The 20,017-nt window shown below is 44.0% G+C and overlaps 1 protein-coding gene and 1 long non-coding RNA gene across 2 annotated transcripts in view; one reads left to right on the plus strand and one right to left on the minus strand.

Annotated features, from left to right (window-relative positions):
• Window positions 1-20,017, minus strand: part of ypel1 (yippee-like 1) — a 53,329-nt gene that overhangs the window by 22,194 nt on the left and 11,118 nt on the right. The gene's annotated exons all lie outside the window — the stretch shown is intronic.
• LOC123727214 (uncharacterized) lies at window positions 11,715-12,853 on the plus strand. Its single transcript, XR_006759125.1, has 3 exons — window positions 11,715-11,755; window positions 12,661-12,775; window positions 12,820-12,853. It is a non-coding gene; the product is annotated as an uncharacterized lncRNA (long non-coding RNA).

The raw sequence follows: 20,017 nt of genomic DNA on the forward strand, positions 1-20,017 counted from the left end.
AGGTGTAGTAGGTAGGTAGGTAGGTGTAGTAGGTGGGTGACATTTTGTTGGGGCGGTGGGTGTAGTAGAGAGGTGACATATTGTTTGAGCGGTGGGTGTAGTAGATAGGTGATATTTTGTTTGAGCGGTGGGTGTAGTAGATAGGTGACATTTTCTTGAAGCGGTGGGTGTAGTAGATAGGTAGGTAGGTGTAGTAGTTAGGTGATATTTTGTTTGAGCAGTAGGTGTAGTAGGTGGGTAACATTTTCTTTGAGAGGTAGGTGTAGTAGGTAGGTTACATTTTGTTGGAGCGGTAGTTGTAGTAGGTAGGTGACATTTTGTTGGGCGGTGGGTGTAGTAGATAGGTGGTGGGTGTAGTAGATGGGTAGATAGGTGACATTTTGTTGGGGCGGTAGGTGTGGGAGATGGGTGACATTTTGTTGGGCGGTGGGTGTAGTAGGTGGGTGACATTTTGTTGGAGCGGTGGGTGTAGTAGGTAGGTGACATTTTATTTGAGAGGTAGGTGTAGTAGGTAGGTGACATTTTGTTTGGGCGGTGGGTGTAGTAGATGGGTGACATTTTTGTTTGAGCGGTAGGTGTAGTAGATAGGTGACATTTGTTGGAGCAGTAGGTATAGTAGATAGGTGACATTTTGTTTGAGCGGTGGGTGTAGTAGATGGGTGACATTTTGTTGGAGCTGTGGGTGTAGTAGATAGGTGACATTTTGTTGGGCGGTGGGTGTAGTAGATAGGTGACATTTTCTTGAAGCGGTAGGTGTAGTAGATAGGTGGTAGGTGTAGTAGTTAGGTGACATTTGTTTGAGCAGTAGGTGTAGTAGGTAGGTAACATTTTGTTTGAGAGGTAGGTGTAGTGGGTGGGTTACATTTTGTTGAAGCGGTGGGTGTAGTACGTGGGTGACATTTTGTTTGAGTGGTAGGTGTAGTAGATAGGTAGATGGGTGACATTTTGTTGGAGAGGTGGGTGTAGTGGGTGGGTTACATTTTGTTGGGCGGTAGTTGTAGTAGGTGGGTGACATTTTGTTGGGCGGTGGGTGTAGTAGATAGGTAGGTGGGTGTAGTAAATAGGTAGATAGGTGACATTTTGTTGGAGCGGTAGGTGTAGGAGATAGGTGACATTTTGTTGGAGCGGTAGGTGTAGTAGGTGGGTGACATTTTGTTGGAGCGGTGGGTGTAGTAGGTGGTAGAGGTAGGTGTAGTAGGTAGGTGAATTTTGTTTGGAGCGGTGGGGTGTAGTAGATGGGTGACATTTTGTTGGAGCGGTGGGTGTAGTAGATAGGTGACATTTTGTTGGAGCAGTAGGTATGGTAGATAGGTGACATTTTGTTGGGGCGGTGGGTGTAGTAGATAGGTGACATTTTGTTGGAGCTGTAGGTGTAGTAGGTAGGTGACATTTTGTTGGAAGCGGTAGGTGTAGTAGGTAGGTGACATTTTGTTGAAGCGGTGGGTGTAGTAGATAGGTAGGTAGGTGTAGTAGGTGGGTAACATTTTGTTTGAGCAGTGGGTGTAGTAGGTAGGTAACATTTTCTTTGAGCGGTGGGGTGTAGTAGGTGGGTGACATTTTGTTGGGGCGGTAGGTGTAGTGGGTGGGTGACATTTTTGGTTGGCGGTAGGTGTGTAGTGGGTAAATGGGTGACATTTTGTTGGAGAGGTGGGTGTGTAGGTGGGTTACATTTTGTTGGAGCGGTGGGTGTAGTAGGTGGGTGACATTTTGTTGGGCGGTGGGTGTAGTAGATGGGTGGGTAGGTGTAGTAGATAGGTAGATGGGTGACATTTTGTTGGGCGGTGGGTGTAGTAGATGGGTCACATTTTGTTGAAGCGGTGGGTGTGGTACGTGGGTGACATTTTGTTTGAGTGGTAGGTGTGGTAGATAGGTAGATGGGTGACATTTTGTTGGAGGCGGTAGGTGTAGTAGGTAGGTTACATTTTGTTGGGGCGGTAGTTGTAGTAGGGGGGTGACATTTTGTTGGGCGGTGGGTGTAGTAGATGGGTAGGTAGGTGTAGTAGATAGGTAGATAGGTGACATTTTGTTGGGCGGTGGGTGTAGTAGATGGGTGACATTTTGTTGGAGCGGTGGGTGTAGTAGATAGTTAGGTAGGTGTAGTAGATAGGTAGATGGGTGACATTTTTGTTGGAGCGGTGGGTGTAGTAGGTGGGTGATATTTTGTTTGAGCGGTGGGTGTAGTAGATAGGTGACATTTTGTTGGGGCGGTAGGTATAGTAGGTAGGTGACATTTTCTTTGAGCGGTAGGTGTAGTAGGTAGGTAGGTAGGTGTAGTAGGTAGGTGACATTTTGTTGGGGCGGTAGGTGTAGTAGAGAGGTGACATATTGTTTGAGCGGTAGGTGTAGTAGATAGGTGATATTTTGTTTGAGCGGTAGGTGTAGTAGATAGGTGACATTTTCTTGAAGCGGTAGGTGTAGTAGATAGGTAGGTAGGTGTAGTAGTTAGGTGATATTTTGTTTGAGCAGTAGGTGTAGTAGGTAGGTAACATTTTCTTTGAGAGGTAGGTGTAGTAGGTAGGTTACATTTTGTTGAAGCGGTAGGTGTAGTACGTAGGTGACATTTTGTTTGAGTGGTAGGTGTAGTAGATAGGTAGATAGGTGACATTTTTTTGGAGAGGTAGGTGTAGTAGGTGGGTTACATTTTGTTGGGCGGTGGTTGTAGTAGGTGGGTGACATTTTGTTGGGCGGTGGGTGTAGTAGATAGGTAGGTAGGTGTAGTAGATAGGTAGATAGGTGACATTTTGTTGGAGCGGTAGGTGTAGGAGATAGGTGACATTTTGTTGGAGCGGTAGGTGTAGTAGGTAGGTGACATTTTGTTGGAGCGGTAGGTGTAGTAGGTAGGTAACATTTTATTTGAGAGGTAGGTGTAGTAGGTAGGTGACATTTTGTTTGAGCGGTAGGTGTAGTAGATGGGTGACATTTTGTTTGAGCGGTAGGTGTAGTAGATAGGTGACATTTTGTTGGAGCAGTAGGTATAGTAGATAGGTGACATTTTGTTTGAGCGGTAGGTGTAGTAGATAGGTGACATTTTGTTGGAGCTGTAGGTGTAGTAGATAGGTGACATTTTGTTGGAGCGGTAGGTGTAGTAGATAGGTGACATTTTCTTGAAGCGGTAGGTGTAGTAGATAGGTAGGTAGGTGTAGTAGTTAGGTGACATTTTGTTTGAGCAGTAGGTGTAGTAGGTAGGTAACATTTTGTTTGAGAGGTAGGTGTAGTAGGTAGGTTACATTTTGTTGAAGCGGTAGGTGTAGTACGTAGGTGACATTTTGTTTGAGTGGTAGGTGTAGTAGATAGGTAGATAGGTGACATTTTGTTGGAGAGGTAGGTGTAGTAGGTAGGTTACATTTTGTTGGAGCGGTAGTTGTAGTAGGTAGGTGACATTTTGTTGGAGCGGTAGGTGTAGTAGATAGGTAGGTAGGTGTAGTAGATAGGTAGATAGGTGACATTTTGTTGGAGCGGTAGGTGTAGTAGATAGGTCACATTTTGTTGAAGCGGTAGGTGTAGTACGTAGGTGACATTTTGTTTGAGTGGTAGGTGTAGTAGATAGGTAGATAGGTGACATTTTGTTGGAGCGGTAGGTGTAGTAGGTAGGTTACATTTTGTTGGAGCGGTAGTTGTAGTAGGGAGGTGACATTTTGTTGGAGCGGTAGGTGAAGTAGATAGGTAGGTAGGTGTAGTAGATAGGTAGATAGGTGACATTTTGTTGGAGCGGTAGGTGTACTAGATAGGTGACATTTTGTTGGAGCGGTAGGTGTAGTAGGTAGGTGACATTTTGTTGGAGCGGTAGGTGTAGTAGATAGGTAAACATTTTGTTGGAGCGGTAGGTGTAGTAGATAGGTAGGTAGGTGTAATAGATAGGTAGATAGGTAGATAGGTGACATTTTGTTGGAGCGGTAGGTGTAGTAGATAGGTGACATTTTGTTTGAGAGGTAGGTGTAGTAGGTAGGTGACATTTTGTTTGAGTTGTAGGTGTAGTAGATAGGTAGATAGGTGACATTTTGTTGGAGAGTTAGGTGTAGTAGGTAGGTTACATTTTGTTGGAGCGGTAGTTGTAGTAGGTAGGTGACATTTTGTTGGAGCGGTAGGTGTAGTAGGTAGGTAACATTTTATTTGAGAGGTAGGTGTAGTAGGTAGGTGACATTTTGTTTGAGCGGTAGGTGTAGTAGATGGGTGACATTTTGTTTGAGCGGTAGGTGTAGTAGATAGGTGACATTTTGTTTGAAGCGGTAAGTGTAGTAGATAGGTGACATTTTGTTGGAGCGGTAGGTATAGTAGATAGGTGACATTTTGTTTGAGCGGTAGGTGTAGTAGATAGGTGACATTTTGTTGGAGCTGTAGGTGTAGTAGATAGGTGACATTTTGTTGGAGCGGTAGGTGTAGTAGATAGGTAACATTTTCTTGAAGCGGTAGGTGTAGTAGATAGGTAGGTAGGTGTAGTAGTTAGGTGACATTTTGTTTGAGCAGTAGGTGTAGTAGGTAGGTAACATTTTGTTTGAGAGGTAGGTGTAGTAGGTAGGTTACATTTTGTTGAAGCGGTAGGTAGGGTACGTAGGTGACATTTTGTTTGAGTGGTAGGTGTCGTAGATAGGTAGATAGGTGACATTTTGTTGGAGAGGTAGGTGTAGTAGGTAGGTTACATTTTGTTGGAGCGGTAGTTGTAGTAGGTAGGTGACATTTTGTTGGAGCGGTAGGTGTAGTAGATAGGTAGGTAGGTGTAGTAGATGGGTAGTAGGTGACATTTTGTTGGAGCGGTAGGTGTAGTAGGTAGGTGACATTTTGTTGGAGCGGTAGGTGTAGTAGGTAGGTAACATTTTATTTGAGAGGTAGGTGTAGTAGGTAGGTGACATTTTGTTTGAGCGGTAGGTGTAGTAGATGGGTGACATTTTGTTGGGCGGTAGGTGTAGTAGATAGGTAGGTAGGTGTAGTAGATAGGTAGATAGGTGACATTTTGTTGGAGCGGTAGGTTTAGTAGGTAGGTGACATTTTGTTGGAGCGGTAGGTGTAGTAGGTAGGTTACATTTTGTTGGAAGCGGTAGTTGTGGTAGTTAGGTGACATTTGTTGGAGCGGTAGGTGTAGTAGATAGGTAGGTAGGTGTAGTAGATAGGTGACATTTTGTTGGAGCGGTAGGTGTAGTAGATAGGTGACATTTTGTTGGAAGCGGTAGGTGTAGTAGGTAGGTGACATTTTGATGGAGCGGTGGGTGTAGTAGATAGGTCACATTTTGTTGGAGCGGTGGGTGTAGTAGATAGGTAGGTGGGTGTAATAGATAGGTAGATGGGTGACATTTTGTTGGAGCGGTGAAGTGTAGTAGATAGGTGACATTTTGTTGGAGCGGTGGGGTGTAGTAGATAGGGTAGGTAGGTGTAGTAGATAGGTAGATAGGTGACATTTTGTTGGAGCGGTAGGTGTAGTAGGTAGGTAACATTTTGTTTGAGAGGTAGGTGTAGTAGGTAGGTTACATTTTGTTTGAGCGGTAGGTGTAGTAGATAGGTAACATTTTGTTGGAGCGGTAGGTGTAGTAGATAGGTGACATTTTGTTTGAGAGGTAGGTGTAGTAGGTAGGTGACATTTTGTTTGAGTGGTAGGTGTAGTAGATAGGTAGATAGGTGACATTTTGTTGGAGAGTTAGGTGTAGTAGGTAGGTTACATTTTGTTGGAGCGGTAGTTGTAGTAGGTAGGTGACATTTTGTTGGAGCGGTAGGTGTAGTAGGTAGGTAACATTTTATTTGAGAGGTAGGTGTAGTAGGTAGGTGACATTTTGTTTGAGCGGTAGGTGTAGTAGATGGGTGACAATTTTGTTTGAGCGGTAGGTGTAGTAGATAGGTGACATTTTGTTTGAGCGGTAAGTGTAGTAGATAGGTGACATTTTGTTGGAGCGGTAGGTATAGTAGATAGGTGACATTTTGTTTGAGCGGTAGGTGTAGTAGATAGGTGACATTTTGTTGGAGCTGTAGGTGTAGTAGATAGGTGACATTTTGTTGGAGCGGTAGGTGTAGTAGATAGGTGACATTTTCTTGAAGCGGTGGGTGTAGTAGACAGGTAGGTAGGTGTAGTAGTTAGGTGACATTTTGTTTGAGCAGTAGGTGTAGTAGGTAGGTAACATTTTGTTTGAGAGGTAGGTGTAGTAGGTAGGTTACATTTTGTTGAAGCGGTAGGTAGGGTACGTAGGTGACATTTTGTTTGAGTGGTAGGTGTAGTAGATAGGTAGATAGGTGACATTTTGTTGGAGAGGTAGGTGTAGTAGGTAGGTTACATTTTGTTGGAGCGGTAGTTGTAGTAGGTAGGTGACATTTTGTTGGAGCGGTAGGTGTAGTAGATAGGTAGGTAGGTGTAGTAGATAGGTAGATAGGTGACATTTTGTTGGAAGCGGTAGGTGTGGGAGATAGGTGACATTTTGTTGGAGGCGGTAGGTGTAGTAGGTAGGTGACATTTTGTTGGAGCGGTGGGTGTAGTAGGTGGGTAACATTTTATTTGAGAGGTGGGTGTAGTAGGTAGGTGACATTTGTTTGAGCGGTGAGGTGTAGTAGATGGGTGACATTTGTTGGAGGCGGTAGGTGTAGTAGATAGGTAGGTAGGTGTAGTAGATGGGTAGATAGGTGACATTTTGTTGGAAGCGGTAGGTTTAGTAGGTAGGTGACATTTTGTTGGAGGCGGTAGGTGTAGTAGGTAGGTTACATTTTGTTGGAGGCGGTAGTTGTGGTAGTTAGGTGACATTTTGTTGGAGCGGTAGGTGTAGTAGATAGGTAGGTAGGTGTAGTAGATAGGTAGATAGGTGACATTTTGTTGGAGGCGGTAGGTGTAGTAGATAGGTGACATTTTGTTGGGCGGTAGGTGTAGTAGGTAGGTGACATTTTGATGGGGCGGTGGGTGTAGTAGATAGGTCACATTTTGTTGGAGGCGGTAGGTGTAGTAGATAGGTAGGTAGGTGTAATAGATGGGTAGATAGGTGACATTTTGTTGGAGCGGTAAGTGTAGTAGATAGGTGACATTTTGTTGGAGCGGTAGGTGTAGTAGATAGGTAGGTAGGTGTAGTAGATAGGTAGATAGGTGACATTTTGTTGGGCGGTGGGTGTAGTGGGTAGGTAACATTATGTTTGAGAGGTAGGTGTAGTAGGTGGGTTACATTTTGTTTGAGCGGTGGGTGTAGTAGATGGGTAACATTTTGTTGGAGCGGTAGGTGTAGTAGATAGGTAGGTGGGTAGGTGTAGTAGATAGGTAGATTGGGTGACATTTTGTTGGAGGCGGTGGGTGTAGTAGATAGGTGACATTTTGTTGGGGCGGTGGGTGTAGTAGGTGGGTGACATTTTGTTGGAGCGGTGGGTATAGTAGGTGGGTAACATTTTATTTGAGAGGTAGGTGTAGTAGGTGGGTGACATTTTGTTTGAGCGGTGGGTGTAGTAGATAGGTGACATTTTGTTGGAGCGGTGGGTGTAGTAGATAGTTAGGTAGGTGTAGTAGTAGGTAGATGGGTGACATTTTGTTTGAGCGGTGGGTGTAGTAGATAGGTGACATTTTGTTGGGGCGGTGGGTGTAGTAGGTGGGTGACATTTTGTTTGAGCGGTGGGTGTAGTTGGTAGGTAGGTAGGTGTAGTAGGTAGGTAACATTTTGTTTGAGCGGTAGCTGTAGTAGATAGGTAGGTAGGTGTAGTAGGTGGGTGACATTTTGTTGGGGCGGTAGGTGTAGTAGATAGGTGACATATTGTTTGAGCGGTAGGTGTAGTAGCTAGTTGACATATTGTTTGGGCGGTGGGTGTCGTAGGTAGGTGACATTTTTTTTGAGCGGTAGGTGTTGTGAGATAGGTGACATTTGTTGGAAGCGGTAGGTGTAGTAGATAGGTGACATTTGTTGGAGCAGTAGGTGTAGTAGGTAGGTGATATTTTGTTGGGGCGGTAGGTGTAGTACATAGGTGACATTTTGTTTGAGCGGTAGGTGTAGTACATAGGTGACATTTTGTTTGAAGCGGTGGGTGTAGTAGGTAGGTGAAATTTTGATGAGCGGTAGCTGTGGTAGGTAGGTGACATTTTGTTGGAGCGGTAGGTGTAGTAGATAGGTAGATAGGTGACATTTTGTCTGAGCAGTAGGTGTAGTAGGTAGGTGACATTTTGTTGGAGCGGTAGGTGTAGTAGGTACGTGACATTTTGTTGGAGCGGTAGGTGTAGTAGATAGGTGACATTTTGTTGGAGGCGGTAGGTGTAGTAAATAGGTGACATTTTGTTGGAGCGGTAGGTGTAGTAGATTGGTGACATTTTGTTGGAGCTGTAGGTGTAGTAGGTAGGTGACATTTTGTTGGAGCGGTAGGTGTAGTAGGTAGGTGACATTTTGTTTGAGCGGTAGGTGTAGTAGATAGGTAGATAGGTGACATTTTGTTGGAGCGGTAGGTGTAGTGGGTAGGTGACATTTTGTTGGAGCGGTAGGTGTAGTAGGTAGGTAACATTTTGTTTGAGAGGTAGGTGTAGTAGTTAGGTTACATTTTGTTTGAGCGGTAGGTGTAGTAGATAGGTGACATTTGTTGGGAGCGGTAGGTGTAGTAGATAGGTAGGTAGGTGTAGTAGATAGGTAGATAGGTGACATTTTGTTGGAGCGGTAGGTGTAGTAGATAGGTGACATTTTGTTGGGGCGGTGGGTGTAGTAGGTAGGTGACATTTTGTTGGAGCCGGTAGGTATAGTAGGTAGGTAACATTTTATTTGAGAGGTAGGTGTAGTAGGTAGGTGACATTTTGTTTGAGCGGTGGGTGTAGTAGATAGGTGACATTTTGTTTGAGAGGTGGGTGTAGTAGGTAGGTGACATTTTGTTTGAGCGGTAGGTGTAGTAGATAGGTGACATTTGTTGGAGCGGTAGGTGTAGTAGATAGTTAGGTGGGTGTAGTAGATAGGTAGATAGGTGACATTTTTGTTTGAGCGGTGGGTGTAGTAGATAGGTGACATTTGTTGGGGCGGTAGGTGTAGTAGGTGGGTGACATTTTGTTTGAGCGGTGGGGTGTAGTTGGTAGGTAGGTGGGTGTAGTAGGTAGGTAACATTTGTTTGGCGGTGGCTGTAGTAGATAGGTAGGTAGGTGTAGTAGGTAGGTGACATTTTGTTGGGGCGGTGGGTGTAGTAGATAGGTGACATATTGTTTGAGCGGTGGGTGTAGTAGCTAGTTGACATATTGTTTGAGCGGTGAGGTGTCGTAGGTAGGTGACATTTTTTTGAGCGGTGGGTGTTGTAGATAGGTGACATTTTGTTGGAGGCGGTAGGTGTAGTAGATAGGTGACATTTTGTTGGAGCAGTAGGGTGTAGTAGGTAGGTGATATTTTGTTGGGGCGGTGGGTGTAGTACATAGGTGACATTTTGTTTGAGCGGTGGGTGTAGTACATAGGTGACATTTTGTTTGAGCGGTAGGTGTAGTAGATAGGTAGATAGGTGACATTTTGTCTGAGCAGTAGGTGTAGTAGGTAGGTGACATTTTGTTGGAGCGGTAGGTGTAGTAGGTGGGTAACATTTTGTTGGAGCGGTAGGTGTAGTAGGTAGGTGACATTTTGTTGAAGCGGTAGGTGTAGTAGGTAGGTAACATTTTGTTGGAGCGGTAGGTGTAGTAGACAGGTAGGTAGGTGACATTTTGTTGGAGCGGTAAGTGTAGTAGGTAGGTGACATTTTGTTGGAGCGGTAGGTGTAGTAGGTAGGTGACATTTTGTTGGAGCGGTAGGTGTAGTAGGTAGGTGACATTTTGTTGGGGCGGTAGGGTGTAGTAGATAGGTAACATTTTGTTGGAGGCGGTAGGTGTAGTAGATAGGTGGGTAGGTGGGTGTAGTAGATGGGTAGATAGGGTGACATTTTGTTGGCGGTGGGTGTAGTAGATAGGTGACATTTTGTTGGGGCGGTAGGTGTAGTAGGTGGGTGACATTTTGTTGGAGCGGTGGGTGTAGTAGATAGGTAAAGGTACATTTTGTTGGGCGGTAGGTGTAGTAGATAGGTAGGTGGGTGTAATGATGGGTAGATTGGTAGATAGGGTGACATTTTGTTGGAGCGGTGGGTGTAGTAGATAGGTGACATTTTGTTTGAGAGGTAGGTGTAGTAGGTAGGTGACATTTTGTTTGAGTTGTAGGTGTAGTAGATAGGTAGATAGGTGACATTTTGTTGGAGAGTTAGGTGTAGTAGGTAGGTTACATTTTGTTGGAGCGGTAGTTGTAGTAGGTAGGTGACATTTTGTTGGAGCGGTAGGTGTAGTAGGTAGGTAACATTTTATTTGAGAGGTAGGTGTAGTAGGTAGGTGACATTTTGTTTGAGCGGTAGGTGTAGTAGATGGGTGACATTTTGTTTGAGCGGTAGGTGTAGTAGATAGGTGACATTTTGTTTGAGCGGTAAGTGTAGTAGATAGGTGACATTTTGTTGGAGCGGTAGGTATAGTAGATAGGTGACATTTTGTTTGAGCGGTAGGTGTAGTAGATAGGTGACATTTTGTTGGAGCTGTAGGTGTAGTAGATAGGTGACATTTGTTGGAAGCGGTAGGTGTAGTAGATAGGTGACATTTTCTTGAAGCGGTAGGTGTAGTAGATAGGTAGGTAGGTGTAGTAGTTAGGTGACATTTTGTTTGAGCAGTAGGTGTAGTAGGTAGGTAACATTTTGTTTGAGAGGTAGGTGTAGTAGGTAGGTTACATTTTGTTGAAGCGGTAGGTAGGGTACGTAGGTGACATTTTGTTTGAGTGGTAGGTGTCGTAGATAGGTAGATAGGTGACATTTTGTTGGAGAGGTAGGTGTAGTAGGTAGGTTACATTTTGTTGGAGCGGTAGTTGTAGTAGGTAGGTGACATTTTGTTGGAGCGGTAGGTGTAGTAGATAGGTAGGTAGGTGTAGTAGATAGGTAGATAGGTGACATTTTGTTGGAGCGGTAGGTGTAGGAGATAGGTGACATTTTGTTGGAGCGGTAGGTGTAGCAGGTAGGTGACATTTTGTTGGAGCGGTAGGTGTAGTAGGTAGGTAACATTTTATTTGAGAGGTAGGTGTAGTAGGTAGGTGACATTTTGTTTGAGCGGTAGGTGTAGTAGATGGGTGACATTTTGTTGGAGCGGTAGGTGTAGTAGATAGGTAGGTAGGTGTAGTAGATAGGTAGATAGGTGACATTTTGTTGGAGCGGTAGGTTTAGTAGGTAGGTGACATTTTGTTGGAGCGGTAGGTGTAGTAGGTAGGTTACATTTTGTTGGAGCGGTAGTTGTGGTAGTTAGGTGACATTTTGTTGGAGCGGTAGGTGTAGTAGATAGGTAGGTAGGTGTAGTAGATAGGTGACATTTTGTTGGAGCGGTAGGTGTAGTAGATAGGTGACATTTTGTTGGAGCGGTAGGTGTAGTAGGTAGGTGACATTTTGATGGAGCGGTAGGTGTAGTAGATAGGTCACATTTTGTTGGAGCGGTAGGTGTAGTAGATAGGTAGGTAGGTGTAATAGATAGGTAGATAGGTGACATTTTGTTGGAGCGGTAAGTGTAGTAGATAGGTGACATTTTGTTGGAGCGGTAGGTGTAGTAGATAGGTAGGTAGGTGTAGTAGATAGGTAGATAGGTGACATTTTGTTGGAGCGGTAGGTGTAGTAGGTAGGTAACATTTTGTTTGAGAGGTAGGTGTAGTAGGTAGGTTACATTTTGTTTGAGCGGTAGGTGTAGTAGATAGGTAACATTTTGTTGGAGCGGTAGGTGTAGTAGATAGGTGACATTTTGTTTGAGAGGTAGGTGTAGTAGGTAGGTGACATTTTGTTTGAGTGGTAGGTGTAGTAGATAGGTAGATAGGTGACATTTTGTTGGAGAGTTAGGTGTAGTAGGTAGGTTACATTTTGTTGGAGCGGTAGTTGTAGTAGGTAGGTGACATTTTGTTGGAGCGGTAGGTGTAGTAGGTAGGTAACATTTTATTTGAGAGGTAGGTGTAGTAGGTAGGTGACATTTTGTTTGAGCGGTAGGTGTAGTAGATGGGTGACATTTTGTTTGAGCGGTAGGTGTAGTAGATAGGTGACATTTTGTTTGAGCGGTGAGTGTAGTAGATAGGTGACATTTGTTGGAGCGGTAGGTATAGTAGATAGGTGACATTTTGTTTGAGCGGTAGGTGTAGTAGATAGGTGACATTTGTTGGAGCTGTAGGTGTAGTAGATAGGTGACATTTTGTTGGAGCGGTAGGTGTAGTAGATAGGTGACATTTTCTTGAAGCGGTAGGTGTAGTAGATAGGTAGGTAGGTGTAGTAGTTAGGTGACATTTTGTTTGAGCAGTAGGTGTAGTAGGTAGGTAACATTTTGTTGGAGAGGTAGGTGTAGTAGGTAGGTTACATTTTGTTGGAGCGGTAGTTGTAGTAGGTAGGTGACATTTTGTTGGAGCGGTAGGTGTAGTAGATAGGTAGGTAGGTGTAGTAGATAGGTAGATAGGTGACATTTTGTTGGAGCGGTAGGTGTAGGAGATAGGTGACATTTTGTTGGAGCGGTAGGTGTAGTAGGTAGGTGACATTTTGTTGGAGCGGTAGGTGTAGTAGGTAGGTAACATTTTATTTGAGAGGTAGGTGTAGTAGGTAGGTGACATTTTGTTTGAGCGGTAGGTGTAGTAGATGGGTGACATTTTGTTGGAGCGGTAGGTGTAGTAGATAGGTAGGTAGGTGTAGTAGATAGGTAGATAGGTGACATTTTGTTGGAGCGGTAGGTTTAGTAGGTAGGTGACATTTTGTTGGAGCGGTAGGTGTAGTAGGTAGGTTACATTTGTTGGAGCGGTAGTTGTGGTAGTTAGGTGACATTTTGTTGGAGCGGTAGGTGTAGTAGATAGGTAGGTAGGTGTAGTAGATAGGTAGATAGGTGACATTTTGTTGGAGCGGTAGGTGTAGTAGATAGGTGACATTTTGTTGGAGCGGTAGGTGTAGTAGGTAGGTGACATTTTGATGGAGCGGTAGGTGTAGTAGATAGGTCACATTTTGTTGGAGAGGTAGGTGTAGTAGATAGGTAGGTAGGTGTAATAGATAGGTAGATAGGTGACATTTTGTTGGAGCGGTAAGTGTAGTAGATAGGTGACATTTTGTTGGAGCGGTAGGTGTAGTAGATAGGTGACATTTTGTTGGAGCGGTAGGTGTAGTAGGTAGGTAACATTTTGTTTGAGAGGTAGGTGTAGTAGGTAGGTTACATTTTGTTTGAGCGGTAGGTGTAGTAGATAGGTAACATTTTCTTGGAGCGGTAGGTGTAGTAGATAGGTAGGTAGGTAGGTGTAGTAGATAGGTAGATAGGTGACATTTTGTTGGAGCGGTAGGTGTAGTAGATAGGTGACATTTTGTTGGAGCGGTAGGTGTAGTAGGTAGGTGACATTTTGTTGGAGCGGTAGGTATAGTAGGTAGGTAACATTTTATTTGAGAGGTAGGTGTAGTAGGTAGGTGACATTTTGTTTGAGCGGTAGGTGTAGTAGATAGGTGACATTTTGTTTGAGAGGTAGGTGTAGTAGGTAGGTGACATTTTGTTTGAGCGGTAGGTGTAGTAGATAGGTGACATTTTGTTGGAGCGGTAGGTGTAGTAGATAGTTAGGTAGGTGTAGTAGATAGGTAGATAGGTGACATTTTGTTTGAGCGGTAGGTGTAGTAGATAGGTGACATTTTGTTGGGGCGGTAGGTGTAGTAGGTAGGTGACATTTTGTTTGAGCGGTAGGTGTAGTTGGTAGGTAGGTAGGTGTAGTAGGTAGGTAACATTTGTTTGAGCCGGTAGCTGTAGTAGATAGGTAGGTAGGTGTAGTAGGTAGGTGACATTTTGTTGGGGCGGTAGGTGTAGTAGATAGGTGACATATTGTTTGAGCGGTAGGTGTAGTAGCTAGTTGACATATTGTTTGAGCGGTAGGTGTCGTAGGTAGGTGACATTTTTTTTGAGCGGTAGGTGTTGTAGATAGGTGACATTTTGTTGGAGCGGTAGGTGTAGTAGATAGGTGACATTTTGTTGGAGCAGTAGGTGTAGTAGGTAGGTGATATTTTGTTGGGGCGGTAGGTGTAGTACATAGGTGACATTTTGTTTGAGCGGTAGGTGTAGTACATAGGTGACATTTTGTTTGAGCGGTAGGTGTAGTAGATAGGTAGATAGGTGACATTTTGTCTGAGCAGTAGGTGTAGTAGGTAGGTGACATTTTGTTGGAGCGGTAGGTGTAGTAGGTACGTGACATTTTGTTGGAGCGGTAGGTGTAGTAGATAGGTGACATTTTGTTGAAGCGGTAGGTGTAGTAGGTAGGTGACATTTTGTTTGAGCGGTAGGTGTAGTAGACAGGTAGATAGGTGACATTTTGTTGGAGCGGTAAGTGTAGTAGGTAGGTGACATTTTGTTGGAGCGGTAGGTGTAGTAGGTAGGTAACATTTTGTTTGAGAGGTAGGTGTAGTAGGTAGGTTACATTTTGTTTGAGCGGTAGGTGTAGTAGATAGGTAACATTTTGTTGGAGCGGTAGGTGTAGTAGATAGGTAGGTAGGTAGGTGTAGTAGATAGGTAGATAGGTGACATTTTGTTGGAGCGGTAGGTGTAGTAGATAGGTGACATTTTGTTGGAGCGGTAGGTGTAGTAGGTAGGTGACATTTTGTTGGAGCGGTAGGTATAGTAGGTAGGTAACATTTTATTTGAGAGGTAGGTGTAGTAGGTAGGTGACATTTTGTTTGAGCGGTAGGTGTAGTAGATAGGTGACATTTTGTTTGAGAGGTAGGTGTAGTAGGTAGGTGACATTTTGTTTGAGCGGTAGGTGTAGTAGATAGGTGACATTTTGTTGGAGCGGTAGGTGTAGTAGATAGTTAGGTAGGTGTAGTAGATAGGTAGATAGGTGACATTTTGTTTGAGCGGTAGGTGTAGTAGATAGGTGACATTTTGTTGGGGCGGTAGGTGTAGTAGGTAGGTGACATTTTGTTTGAGCGGTAGGTGTAGTTGGTAGGTAGGTAGGTGTAGTAGGTAGGTAACATTTTGTTTGAGCGGTAGCTGTAGTAGATAGGTAGGTAGGTGTAGTAGGTAGGTGACATTTTGTTGGGGCGGTAGGTGTAGTAGATAGGTGACATATTGTTTGAGCGGTAGGTGTAGTAGCTAGTTGACATATTGTTTGAGCGGTAGGTGTCGTAGGTAGGTGACATTTTTTTTGAGCGGTAGGTGTTGTAGATAGGTGACATTTTGTTGGAGCGGTAGGTGTAGTAGATAGGTGACATTTTGTTGGAGCAGTAGGTGTAGTAGGTAGGTGATATTTTGTTGGGGCGGTAGGTGTAGTACATAGGTGACATTTTGTTTGAGCGGTAGGTGTAGTACATAGGTGACATTTTGTTTGAGCGGTAGGTGTAGTAGGTAGGTGAAATTTTGATGAGCGGTAGCTGTAGTAGGTAGGTGACATTTTGTTGGAGCGGTAGGTGTAGTAGATAGGTAGATAGGTGACATTTTGTCTGAGCAGTAGGTGTAGTAGGTAGGTGACATTTTGTTGGAGCGGTAGGTGTAGTAGGTACGTGACATTTTGTTGGAGCGGTAGGTGTAGTAGATAGGTGACATTTTGTTGGAGCGGTAGGTGTAGTAGATAGGTGACATTTTGTTGGAGCGGTAGGTGTAGTAGATTGGTGACATTTTGTTGGAGCTGTAGGTGTAGTAGGTAGGTGACATTTTGTTGGAGCGGTAGGTGTAGTAGGTAGGTGACATTTTGTTTGAGCGGTAGGTGTAGTAGATAGGTAGATAGGTGACATTTTGTTGGAGCGGTAGGTGTAGTAGGTAGGTGACATTTTGTTGGAGCGGTAGGTGTAGTAGGTAGGTAACATTTTGTTTGAGAGGTAGGTGTAGTAGGTAGGTTACATTTTGTTTGAGCGGTAGGTGTAGTAGATAGGTGACATTTTGTTGGAGCGGTAGGTGTAGTAGATAGGTAGGTAGGTGTAGTAGATAGGTAGATAGGTGACATTTTGTTGGAGCGGAGGTGTAGTAGATAGGTGACATTTTGTTGGAGCGGTAGGTGTAGTAGGTAGGTGACATTTTGTTGGGCGGTGGGTATAGTAGGTAGGTAACATTTTATTTGGAGGTAGGTGTAGTAGGTAGGTGACATTTTGTTTGAGCGGTAGGTGTAGTAGATAGGTGACATTTTGTTTGAGAGGTAGGTGTAGTAGGTAGGTGACATTTTGTTTGAGCGGTAGGTGTAGTAGATAGGTAGGTAGGTGTAGTAGATGGGTAGATGGGTGACATTTTGTTGGGGCGGTGGGTGTAGTAGGTAGGTAACATTTGTTTGAGAGGTAGGTGTAGTAGGTAGGTTACATTTTGTTTGAGCGGTAGGTGTAGTAGATAGGTAACATTTTGTTGGAAGCGGTGGGTGTAGTAGATAGGTGACATTTTGTTTGAGAGGTAGGTGTAGTAGGTAGGTGACATTTGTTTGAGTGGTAGGTGTAGTAGATAGGTAGATAGGTGACATTTGTTGGAGAGTTAGGTGTAGTAGGTGGGTTACATTTTGTTGGAAGCGGTAGTTGTAGTAGGTAGGTGACATTTTGTTGGAGCGGTAGGTGTAGTAGGTAGGTAACATTTTATTTGAGAGGTAGGTGTAGTAGGTAGGTGACATTTTGTTTGAGCGGTAGGTGTAGTAGATGGGTGACATTTTGTTTGAGCGGTAGGTGTAGTAGATAGGTGACATTTTGTTTGAGCGGTAAGTGTAGTAGATAGGTGACATTTTGTTGGAGCGGTAGGTATAGTAGATAGGTGACATTTTGTTTGAGCGGTAGGTGTAGTAGATAGGTGACATTTTGTTGGAGCTGTAGGTGTAGTAGATAGGTGACATTTTGTTGGAGCGGTAGGTGTAGTAGATAGGTGACATTTTCTTGAAGCGGTAGGTGTAGTAGATAGGTAGGTAGGTGTAGTAGTTAGGTGACATTTTGTTTGAGCAGTAGGTGTAGTAGGTAGGTAACATTTTGTTGGAGCGGTAGTTGTGGTAGTTAGGTGACATTTTGTTGGAGCGGTAGGTGTAGTAGATAGGTAGGTAGGTGTAGTAGATAGGTAGATAGGTGACATTTTGTTGGAGCGGTAGGTGTAGTAGATAGGTGACATTTTGTTGGAGCGGTAGGTGTAGTAGGTAGGTGACATTTTGATGGAGCGGTAGGTGTAGTAGATAGGTCACATTTTGTTGGAGAGGTAGGTGTAGTAGATAGGTAGGTAGGTGTAATAGATAGGTAGATAGGTGACATTTTGTTGGAGCGGTAAGTGTAGTAGATAGGTGACATTTTGTTGGAGCGGTAGGTGTAGTAGATAGGTGACATTTTGTTGGAGCGGTAGGTGTAGTAGGTAGGTAACATTTTGTTTGAGAGGTAGGTGTAGTAGGTAGGTTACATTTTGTTTGAGCGGTAGGTGTAGTAGATAGGTAACATTTTCTTGGAGCGGTAGGTGTAGTAGATAGGTAGGTAGGTAGGTGTAGTAGATAGGTAGATAGGTGACATTTTGTTGGAGCGGTAGGTGTAGTAGATAGGTGACATTTTGTTGGAGCGGTGGGTGTAGTGGTAGGTGACATTTTGTTGGGCGGTAGGTATAGTAGGTAGGTAACATTTTATTTGAGAGGTAGGTGTAGTAGGTAGGTGACATTTTGTTTGAGCGGTAGGTGTAGTAGGTAGGTGAAATTTTGATGAGCGGTAGCTGTAGTAGGTAGGTGACATTTTGTTGGAGCGGTGGGTGTAGTAGATAGGTAGATAGGTGACATTTTGTCTGAGCAGTAGGTGTAGTAGGTAGGTGACATTTGTTGGAGCGGTAGGTGTAGTAGGTACGTGACATTTTGTTGGAAGCGGTGGTGTAGTAGATAGGTGACATTTTGTTGGAAGCGGTAGGTGTAGTAGATAGGTGACATTTTGTTGGGCGGTAGGTGTAGTTGGTAGGTGACATTTTGTTTGAGCGGTAGGTGTAGTAGATAGGTAGATAGGTGACATTTTGTTGGAGCGGTAGGTGTAGTAGGTAGGTGACATTTTGTTGGAGCGGTAGGTGTAGTAGGTAGGTAACATTTTGTTTGAGAGGTAGGTGTAGTAGGTAGGTTACATTTTGTTTGAGCGGTAGGTGTAGTAGATAGGTGACATTTTGTTGGAGCGGTAGGTGTAGTAGATAGGTAGGTAGGTGTAGTAGATAGGTAGATAGGTGACATTTTGTTGGAGCGGTAGGTGTAGTAGATAGGTGACATTTTGTTGGAGCGGTAGGTGTAGTAGGTAGGTGACATTTTGTTGGAGCGGTAGGTATAGTAGGTAGGTAACATTTTATTTGAGAGGTAGGTGTAGTAGGTAGGTGACATTTTGTTTGAGCGGTAGGTGTAGTAGATAGGTGACATTTTGTTTGAGAGGTAGGTGTAGTAGGTAGGTGACATTTTGTTTGAGCGGTAGGTGTAGTAGATAGGTGACATTTTGTTGGGGCGGTAGGTGTAGTAGGTAGGTGACATTTTGTTTGAGCGGTAGGTGTAGTTGGTAGGTAGGTAGGTGTAGTAGGTAGGTAACATTTTGTTTGAGCGGTAGCTGTAGTAGATAGGTAGGTAGGTGTAGTAGGTAGGTGACATTTTGTTGGGGCGGTAGGTGTAGTAGATAGGTGACATATTGTTTGAGCGGTAGGTGTAGTAGCTAGTTGACATATTGTTTGAGCGGTAGGTGTCGTAGGTAGGTGACATTTTTTTTGAGCGGTAGGTGTTGTAGATAGGTGACATTATGTTGGAGCGGTAGGTGTAGTAGATAGGTGACATTTTGTTGGAGCAGTAGGTGTAGTAGGTAGGTGATATTTTGTTGGGGCGGTAGGTGTAGTACATAGGTGACATTTTGTTTGAGCGGTAGGTGTAGTAGATAGGTAGATAGGTGACATTTTGTCTGAGCAGTAGGTGTAGTAGGTAGGTGACATTTTGTTGGAGCGGTAGGTGTAGTAGGTACGTGACATTTTGTTGGAGCGGTAGGTGTAGTAGATAGGTGACATTTTGTTGGAGCGGTAGGTGTAGTAGATAGGTGACATTTTGTTGGAGCGGTAGGTGTAGTAGATTGGTGACATTTTGTTGGAGCTGTAGGTGTAGTAGGTAGGTGACATTTTGTTGGAGCGGTAGGTGTAGTAGGTAGGTGACATTTTGTTGGAGCGGTAGGTGTAGTAGGTAGGTGACATTTTGTTTGAGCGGTAGGTGTAGTAGGTAGGTGACATTTTGTCTGAGCGGTAGGTGTAGTAAATAGGTGACATTTTGTCTAAGCGGTAGGTGTAGTAGGTAGGTGACATTTTGTCTGAGCGGTAGGTGTAGTAGATAGGTGACATTCTGTTTGAGCGGTAGATGTAGTAGGTAGGTGACATTTTGTTTGAGCGGTAGGTGTAGTAGATAGGTGACATTTTGTTTGAGCGGTACGTGTATTAGATAGGTAGGTGTAGTAGGTAGGTGACATTTTGTTTGAGCGGTAGGTGTAATAGATAGGTGACATTTTGTTGGAGCGGTAGGTGTAGTAGATAGATGACATTTCGTTTGAGTGGTAGGTGTAGTAGATAGATGACATTTTGTTGGAGCGGTAGGTGTAGTAGGTAGGTGACATTTTGTTGGAGTGGTAGGTGTAGTAGGTAGGTAACATTTTGTTGGAGCGGTAGGTGTAGTGGATAGGTAGGTAGGTGTAGTAGGTAGGTGACATTTTGTTGGAGTGGTAGGTGTAGTGGATAGGTAGGTAGGTGTAGTAGATAGGTGACATTTTGTTGAAGCGGTAGGTGTAGTAGATAGGTGACATTTTGTTTGAGCGGTAGGTGTAGTAGGTAGGTGACATTTTGTTGGGAGCGGTAGGTGTAGTAGATAGGTGACATTTTGTTGGAGCGGTAGGTGTAGTAGATAGGTAGGTAGGTGACATTTTGTTGGAGCGGTAGGCGTAGTAGATAGGTGACATTTTGTTGAAGCGGTAGGTGTAGTAGATAGGTGACATTTTGTTTGAGCGGTAGGTGTAGTAGGTAGGTGACATTTTGTTGGGAGCGGTAGGTGTAGTAGATAGGTGACATTTTGTTGGAGCGGTAGGTGTAGTAGATAGGTAGGTAGGTGACATTTTGTTGGAGCGGTAGGCGTAGTAGATAGGTGACATCTTGTTGGAGCGGTAG

Source organism: Salmo salar, chromosome ssa15, assembly GCF_905237065.1.
Source record: "Salmo salar chromosome ssa15, Ssal_v3.1, whole genome shotgun sequence".
NCBI lineage: Eukaryota > Metazoa > Chordata > Actinopteri > Salmoniformes > Salmonidae > Salmo > Salmo salar.